The sequence below is a fragment of the Ostrea edulis genome, chromosome 9 (genome assembly GCF_947568905.1).
Source record: "Ostrea edulis chromosome 9, xbOstEdul1.1, whole genome shotgun sequence".
NCBI lineage: Eukaryota > Metazoa > Mollusca > Bivalvia > Ostreida > Ostreidae > Ostrea > Ostrea edulis.
This window is the reverse complement of record NC_079172.1, coordinates 47,284,837-47,294,563: the sequence shown is the minus strand read 5'-3', so window position 1 is coordinate 47,294,563 and position 9,727 is coordinate 47,284,837. Positions and strand designations below refer to the sequence as shown.

The following is a 9,727-nucleotide window of genomic DNA, read 5'->3' as shown; positions in this document are numbered from 1 at the left end:
TTGCTACCCCCCCCCCCCCGAAATCCAAGATGGCGAATGTCCTCCCTTTACTTTTTATAATGTACACATGATACACCTTTTTTAAAGCCTCGAAAAAAGCAGATTTTGGTGGTGGATTTTATTTATATAATCTATTATTTGGACAGAAATAATACAAACTTCAATATCTGACAACTGAGCCCCTGTCTCGTACCATGGCCGCGTCAAACCTAAGGCATGATTGCTCCTTCGCCAAACACTCAACATTTAGAAGAACCACGGATCTTTCGGATATAACATTAAAAACAGGGGTCTCGTGTCGTGGCAGGCGTTGACACGTTAAACAGTGTTAAAGACCGAGAAAATAAGCACCGCCTTCAAATTACCTGGTCTGTGAACCCCTGTCAATCAGGAGAAATTAAGCTTCAGATTGGATGCTAGATAGTTACTAGTCCTTGTATATACCTTATCTCCATGTACCTAATCTAGCGATCGAGGCGTATGTGCAATCTTTTGATGCTTACCGCGTAATCCCGCTCGATAGGGAAACGGTTTTTATTGTAGAGATAGTCACACAATAATAGTAGTAAATTTTGCATTCAATTGCATCAATTATTATAATAGATTACAGTAGTTTATGCTTAGGAATGGGTACGGTTGATAAATATGGATTGTTAGAATATAATTTACACGGACATCGATTTTATGCTAAACAGAAAGTACCAACTCTCGTTGAAAACGTCAAGTAATTATGTATAATTAATGTTTATGAAGAAAAACTAATTAGGAGTAAATACGTCAATATTTTTTAAGATAATCTTCTTAACACTCAGTTGAAAACTTATAGCCTACTTTTCCCTAGAAACATGGCGACAAAAGTACATGTAACTGTCAACTTATCGGAAGAGAAATTAGTCGCTATAAGGGCTCTTTCATGCGTTAAAAAGGTTGGAATTGGGACCCAGAGGAAGAACAAATTCTTGGTCTGGACCAGTTATTGTAGGAAATGTCGGAAAATCCGAATAAGTCATGCGTTATGGACGAGTCACACAGACAACTCTTGTAGCCATGCATAGAATTGTGGTGTGTTGTCCAATAAAACTAATTCAGACAGAAGAAAACTTTATAAGCAGTTTTGGAATATGTTGAGTCATCGTAGGGCGTGGGACGATGATCGGTACAGAGCCAGAAATATGCCGCAGTACGCGGAAACTATGCATGTTTGGCAATCACACATTGTCGGATACCTGGTATCGAACGATGGCAGTCAAATCGATACAAGAAAACTTAGAATAAAAAATATTCTGTCTAATTTTTCAATGGCTAACGTCCTCATTGATACAAAATAAATTTATCGAGCTTTAACATGTTTGATTCATTAGATTTAATTATCAACATTTCGATTAACCTGCACAAGAAAAATGACTACCCTGAATTTATAAATCTTACGAAACGAACAGGTAATACAGGTAACAGATAACATCCTGTGTATTTGGGTATATTATAGTAGCTGGGTACCATTGGCGCTTTACACTTGCCTAAAATCAGCTCCTCCCCGCACTTAAAGACCCAACTTTAAGTTAACACCCCCAAATTGTTAGCCGTCTGTCAATCAAACATTTAACAATAGATTTCAGGTGGAGTGACATCTGCAGAAACTGTGGTCTAGAGCTACCCCAGAGGTGTTTTGATAACAATAACAGCCAGTACCTACAGACATTCTCTAGAATTTTGATAGCATTGACCTGTCCACAACTACCATTTTCTCGTAATTCAATTGTTTTTAAAAAGACCCCTAAACAACATTATTTTAATATAATTGTAATTTCTCCCCACTATATACATGTATTATAAATTAAACAATCAGAAATCAAACAATAATTTGCCCATTAATTTCTAAAACTTGTAACTTATTGAAATAATTTATACTATCAATTTATGATAGTTCTATATTTATAAAAGAAATTATTCATTGAGCCAATGACTGAGAGTAAAAGAGAGAAGGGGGGGGTGTAGACTCTGTGTCATCTAGCCATAAGAATACAACCATTATACAAACACTATGACCACAGAAACACTGCAGACGGCTCTGAGACCCTTCCTGTGTACATCAAAAGTATACACAGTACGATTTCTAGTCAACTCGTACCCTGACCGACTCGTACCCAGGTCAACTCGTACCCCATAGGTCAACTCGTACCCAAAAGGCAAAAGTCATCTCGTACCCAAGAATCTGCCCATAATGCAATATATCTATGCGCATATAACCATGATCTCTTGGCCAGGTAAATAACAATGACCATAGATGAGCTCCGCCCACATCCAGTGCATTATTTTTGGGTCTTTAACTTACCTGAGGAAAACCGACCGGTTGAAAACCTCGGCTACGGCCCTGAGCGCTAAACATAGGTCTAAATTTGTCCACATCGCAAGATGACATCAACCTCCATGAACCATGGATCAACACCCTGGCACAAGGACACAGAATCATGATCTTTGCAACCGACACCAACATAAATAATCTGTGCAACGGAGGCAATTTTCAGTAATGGGACCTTCTATTCATGCACACGATTCTTCACGCAGCTGTACACTCTTCATGGAAATGTAAATGAACAATTTTCCCTCTCATCTATGGACTATTGCCTAACAAGAGTGAGGACACTTACAATCGGTTTTTCAGTCTCCTGAAGGATTCAGCTAGAAGACTCCAGTCTGTGTTGACCTCTGAAAGTTGGCTGTAGGACTTTAGTTTGAGATCGCCGCTCAAAATGCAGTTCATCTCAACTTCCCAGGGGCTTCAATCAAGGTATGTTTTTTCCACTTCCCTCAGTGTATCTGGAGAAAAGTACAATCCTGTGGATTAACTGTGTGATTCCGGGATGATGAGAACTTCCATCGCCTCGTGAGAAGAACAGCTGTTCTCCCTCTAATTCCTGAACACCGAGTGGAGGATGTGTGGTTTCAGGCGCTGGAAGATGATGATGGCCAGGATGTCCTACGTTTCAAGGACTATGTCACCGAGACATGGATAGAAGGGCATCTGACGAACTGGAACCACTTTGACAATGATGGGCCCAGAACGACAAATTCCGTAGAAGTATGGCACAACAAATTGAACAGGGTGTGTCAACACCCTCATCCGAATATATCTTATGTGTTCATCCAACTCATTCAGAAAGAACAGGCAGCTAATGAAGCCAAAATCATCCAACTTGCTGCTGGAGGAGTTATCCGGCCAAAAAAGAGAAAATACAGGCAGTTAGACACACGAAATCGGCAGCTTAAAGGACACATCTCGTGTTTTCAAAGTATACAGAATTATATGCATTTCGTCTTCCTTATGCTTATAGAAATTAATTGTAATAGTTCGTTCGCTGAAGTATTGCGATAATTAGCCACAATACGGACTTAAATCTAAGTCCCGATTTCAAAAAGCCTAGTTAATTAGATAGGTAGTCACGTGGTACATTGACGTCATATGCGACCTTCGTCGATCAACTTGTTGTAAAAGTAGTGTTAGATATTTCAAAAACTCGGGTTTTAGGGGCCTAATTTATCTACCATGGATAACATTTATTTCGATGTTGACAAATTTCCCGAGTCTTATATCTTTTAGCCACCAGTGCATACCAATAGCGACCCAAATGTAGCGAGGAAAGCGAGTATATCTGCATAAATTTGCGAGTAAATAATGTATACATGTACATGGGATCACTGTATAAACACTATTTGGTAATGCCATTTCTTAAACAACTGTAATTAGCGTTGCTTTTCTAAAATAAACAGTGCAATTATTATTAAATTTATTTTTGGAGAAGTTAGATAGGCCTAAATTATGATACGATTATGTATCATTGACAACTAGGCCTACTGTCAGGGGTGCATTTCGAAAGAAAAAAATAATAATAAAAATGATGAAACTTATTGTGAAAATCACAATACTTTTAAATTATTTTATTCAAGCAATTTTATTAATCATTATTTTTTGTTTCTTCACGTTGTTACTTAGGAAGTGCATGGAGCGCGGCGTGCTGTTGTTGTAAACACGTACGCGTTCCTTAAAAAAAAAAATGAAAGCATTATAATTCAATTCAAAGTTGGGAAATATCATATTTTATTATTTATAATTGAAAGTTCAATTATCTTTTATCTTTAAATTTCTTTTTTAAAATCACCAGTTGGTAGACACTGCTAGCAAAGTTCTGACTATACATGCATGTTGTTACAAGGTGAAGGTCAGTTGGTGCGAGTGTGTATTGAATTTGAGAGCAGAACGGAAAGCATATGCCGTAGGCCTATATGTAATAGTGCGTAGCTTCGATAGAACCATTTTCTCGCAGTTCATCTACGTCTTTGTCCAAGTGCTTGTTTCAAAAAGTACAGTGACAAATTCTACTGGGGGTGTTTAAGGCAAAGTCGTTGTGCCGACAAAAAATATCCACGGCTCGTCCCTCATACCTTCCTTCGAAAATTGAAAAAAAAAACCACAGTCCAAATCCTCTCTATAGATAGCAAGTACACCCTTAAACGGCACAAAACACCCTAATGCAGTGTTATTTACAAGCCGTTAATGTGATAATTGTTTGTTTGTCAATTAAATCTAATCTGTTTATGAAATGGCTAACAACTGTTTTCAAATCTTCTCGCTCGAGGTCGCATATGACGTCACAGATAATGGCGCGTAAAATATCGAAGAAAATATGCATAAAGCAAGATTTGAATTTCATCGCTTTCAAACTCGAAAACTACGCAAACTGTTTCATTTAAAACACATGTAAAGAAGTTTTAGGCATGAAATGAATTAATTTTGCTGAAAAAATTAAAAAGTTTAAAAACATGCGATGTGTCCTTTAAGGAATGATTTCGCCGGGGCGAAATCCAAGTGATGGACTATGCAGATGCCGCATCTCATCTCATTCATTTAGACATGTGTTCCTTTTTATGTATATGCATTTCTTTATGTGTTTCCTTATTAGACTGATATGTTCCTTAAATTTTCTAAATGTGTTTCATGTATAAAAACAAGATGTGTTTGTGAAACACAAATGCCCCCGATAATGGCCAATTCCGAAGATGGCCAAGGTCACAAGGGCAAATATCTTGGTACCAGTAGAAAGATCTTGTGAAAAGAAATGCTTATGTACAATATGAAAGCTCTAATATTTACCATTTAGAAGTTATGACCAATGTAAAAAAAAAAAAAAATTAAAAGTACGTCAAATGTCAAAAGGTTCAATACCCACGGAAAGGTATTGTCACAAGAAATACTCATGTGAAATATCAAAGCTCTATCACTTATTGTTCAAAAGTTATCAGCAAGGTTAAAGTTGTCAAACTCCAAGGTCAAGGGGTCAAAAACGTTCGTACCCACGGAAAGGTCTTGTCACAAGGAATACTCGTGTGAAATATCAAAGCTCTATCACTTACTGTTCAAAAGTTATTAGCAAGGTTAAAGTTTTCAAAAAGTAGGTCAAACTCCAAGGTCAAGGTCACGGGGTCAAAAATGTTATTAGCAAGGTTAAAGTTTCAGACAGAGTGACAGACAGGACAAAAACAATATGCCCCCCGATCTTCGATCTCGGGGGCATAATAAAGAATTAATCTCAAATCTTTCTTTCTTTTGAAATGGAATTTTACTACTCAATTGTGACCCTATAAAACAGAATATAGGTTATCTGTAATTATTTTCCGTTGTTCTTTGACACCCTTACCTGTGCACCATTCCCGTCAAGCTAAAACCAGTCACCTGTACATATTTCAGAATTTTAGCTAAGTGAGAAGACACCCAGTTAGCAGATTTTGAGATTGTTGTGTAATACTTGTACTTGTTCGATACCTGTGACCTAGATTGTTCTAAATTCCAGATCGCGGTAAAAATGTAAAGTACTCTCTTACGTATTACAGAAAGTTGTATTTATAAATTACCATTACTGTAGCAAAGGAGACAAGAATCATTGGTGCACCTTGCATTACTAGTTAAGTGATCGAACTACTGGGCTGAGTTACTCAGGACGATATACAAAGTACGGCAATATCACTACAATTCAAACCCGGAAATCATACAAGAACTCTTCGTGTCGAAGAGATGAAAAAAAAAGTCAGAAACATAGCGTATGTCCTTTAATGATCGTAAAATAAATAAATTTTATAGTATACGAGGGTTGTCACAAATCCAAAAGATTTTGTACACGAGAAAACTTTTACTTATTCTAAACAAAAATTTGAGATAAGTAAAAAAAACAATAGAGATGTCACTGAATAAAAAAAGATTCATCTGTAAGCATTGTTGGCGCTCGTACAACAATAAGAAGATATTTTTGACATCAAATATTTTCAGGACATCACACACGACAGAGAAGACACGCGGCATCATTTTTAAACGTACATATACAGTGTACCTGTAATGAAATTTGCGTACTATGGCGACGTAAACGGCATTCTTGGCGCACCGAGAAATCATAAAATATTGTGTAGAACGTGGTTTGACTTAAACTCAAACAAAATGGGAGATGAAAAGCACACCAGATCACCGGAATATAAGCAGGGCACTAGCGTTTAATTGGCAAAAGAGATTTGTGGAGGGAAAGACTTATCAGATTCGAAGATGGGAAGGCAAAAAAATAACGATCGCGAAATTCTGAAGGTGAAGGACGTCGTGGATGAAGATGAAGTTTGTGCGCCGACAACTATGAACATGTTTTTATCTGTGTTCTATTGTCGCTATGAAAAGAGATACAATGGAACTATGTACAAAATAAATATCACAAAATGATGCTTTTAGTAGATAACAAAAGAACTATTTTTCCTAACGAATGAATGGGTTATTAACATTATCTACGATTTTTTGGAACAACCCTCGTAGTTTAATTAAAATCAAACAAACAAAAACAAAAAATACACGAAAACCACAAGAATTTTCAGTGTACCGTTCTGGAGATTTTATAATTTTCTATCTTATTCAAGATGGTCAATACGCTGTAGTTAAATATACAATTTCAGGCAGTTTGATTGATATTTATTTTTTGTTTGATTTAACGCCTTTCAACAGGCAATGAACACTTTCTAAAATACAAATTGTACCGGAGACCAAACATTCCTATATGTATATAATACGCTTAGTCTACACATATGTGAAAATGAACTGGTACAAATCTTTGTACTTTACAATATACACAAACTACATTGCAGAAATAAATACCCGTAAATAGCATTTATGACACATTCGCGATCATTTTACAACGTAACAATCAAAACAGTTACATGGTAACTGTAAAAAAAAAATGTGTACAGGCAGTACATATGGTTCACCGGAAATGGAGTTCTACGAAATTGTCCTTGTTTTTAAATGAGCCCCACGTATTAACTTTTTTGTCCGTGTTGGGTGCGGCTACCGTGTCCTCTCTATTGTGACCGTGGTGACAGGGTGGGGGTGGCCGGTACTGACCGTTTCCTTTTGGCTCACTGCCACTGAAAAAAAAAGAAGACAAGTTCAGTCAACAGTTATTTCCCCTCCTACGTCCTTCTTCAGGATATACCAGGGGCGGATCCAGGAATTGCGGTTACGGGGGCCGCTACTTTATGAGACAGGGGTCTGGGGGCCGCCTTGAGGCCCCCAGTAGGTCCAGGGCAAACCCTGGTGGGGGCCCAGGGGGCAAAGCCCCCGGAAGCTCCTGGATTTTACAGGTTTTATTGAGCTTGAAATATGTCTCCTATTTAGTCATTTGTACTATTTTCTATAATTTTTTATAAGGTGAAATTAATAAAAATAACGCAAATTTTAAGGGTTTTTGGAAAAAATTAAAGTTCTCACAATATAGTATTTCAAGAAATCAAAAGATTTTGTTATTTATTTCTCTGGGAGTGGACGAAATTATTGCTTCTTTTATCGTTAAGTACATTTTTCTAAACAAGATACCACGATTTACCTTAAATTTGAAAATTTTAGGGGGGGGGGGGGGCGCCGGCTGCGCACCCCCCCCCCCCCCTTAAATCCGCCACTGTATACGACACCCCAAACTTGTTGTAAATAGGATACCCCAAACTATTTGTAAATGTTTTGATATTGCTAAAGAAAACAACAGATTTTCCAATCAAACCACCTTTATTTTTCCATTAAATTACAAATCTTAGAATTCTTTACTTGAAAAATCAATGGAAAATTTTAAACAAAAATTTTAAAAATCCTTCAAAAACGTCTTTAATTTATTAATGACCAATTAAAAATTGTTGTTTGATTAAATAATAGAAATTCTCAGGTAAACACAGCAAACGTACATATACCTGATACAGTACATATTATGAATCAGTGTAATTGGTAATGAATACCTGTAATATATATATATATATATATATATATATATATATATATTGTGTTTATATATAACTTTAAATTTTTGCAATGACATTAAGTGTATAACGTTATGTAAGTTTATGTACTCTCCATATACTGTTCCTGTATGTATTATATCTTTATATCTACTGTACTGCCTGTGTATATATATATATCCTGAATGAGCCATATGGCTCACGGAAATAAAGAAACTGAAACTGAAACTCGATTTTAAAAAAAAATTATAAATTTTTTTTACATACCACGCATGGACGCCGTTCCTGCATTCCTTACAGATGTCTTTGACCATATTGTAGGATATACTTGTAAACTGTTTCTACAATGTAAAGTGGGTTTTCAAAGAACTAAAGGTGTTCAAAGTATAGGCAATCAGTGGTAATTTCATATCATATTTATAAATGGGTACAAAATTGTAAAAAAAAAAATCAACAACAACAAAAACTGATCACTCCACCTTGATTTTACATTGTTCAGTCTATAGTAAGAGCATACTTCATTGCAATATTTTAAAAGAAATTGTACTTTCAAACAAACCTCTTTGAAAAAGTTACATAAAATATTCTAAGATAAAAAGATGAAATCAAATCAATCATTTATTTCGCGAAGATGCGTTTATAAATATAGGCCCACAACAAATCTATAAATCAAGCTTGAAATATGTTAGTTGTTACGCCATCGTACTCTTTCCCCGGCTTACGTGTTCTCAATGAACTTCATGTACTTGGGCGGAAATGAGTGTTAGTATAACGTGCATTATTACACAACCCAGCCAGAAACTGTCATACCTACATTCCTTATTCATAATAGCCTGAAAATATGGAGAGTTTGGGGGGGGGGGGGTGAATTTTAAATCAAATTAAATATTATGATATATTCAAGATTTAAACAAAGCTGTTAAAATTATTAATCATAATATTTTCTTTTGAGAAGTGAACTGGAATAACCATTGGGTGAAGGCTATGTGGGTAAAATTTCAAAACAAGACACAATCTGACTCGGGGTAAAAATGCTTTGTTAGTAGCCATGTGTCCTTAGTTGATAGCAAAAACATTGAATTTGACAGGACGGTACTCTACGAGGGTATACAGAGCGGGCCTGCATGAATGAAATAGACAAAGCACACAAGAGACTTACCCAGTGCGAGAATCAAAGATAACTCCCTATTTCAGTTTGTAAATTGTACCGTCTATTTTCACGTTTATGCTAATCATGTTTTGGATCACGATTAACTTGCCTTCGTTAACCTCTAGATCCATGTTCGTTTCTAGATAAAATCCCGATCCGAAAGTTATTTCCGAAGGCATAATCCACGCAAAACGTATACATGACCTACATATTCTAACCAATGAATAAAGACGACCCACGTGAGCGGTTCAAAGTCCTTCAATCGTTTAT

General features: G+C 36.3%; 1 long non-coding RNA gene across 1 annotated transcript; it reads right to left on the bottom strand.

The window, feature by feature from the left end:
• Positions 1 to 6,981: 6,981 nt before the first annotated feature.
• Positions 6,982 to 9,658, bottom strand: LOC130050195 (uncharacterized). The gene is made up of 3 exons (XR_008798607.1): positions 9,467 to 9,658; positions 8,575 to 8,648; positions 6,982 to 7,449 (listed from the first exon to the last, which is right to left on the bottom strand). It is a non-coding gene; the product is annotated as an uncharacterized LOC130050195 (long non-coding RNA).
• Between the last annotated feature and the right edge of the window lie 69 nt (positions 9,659 to 9,727).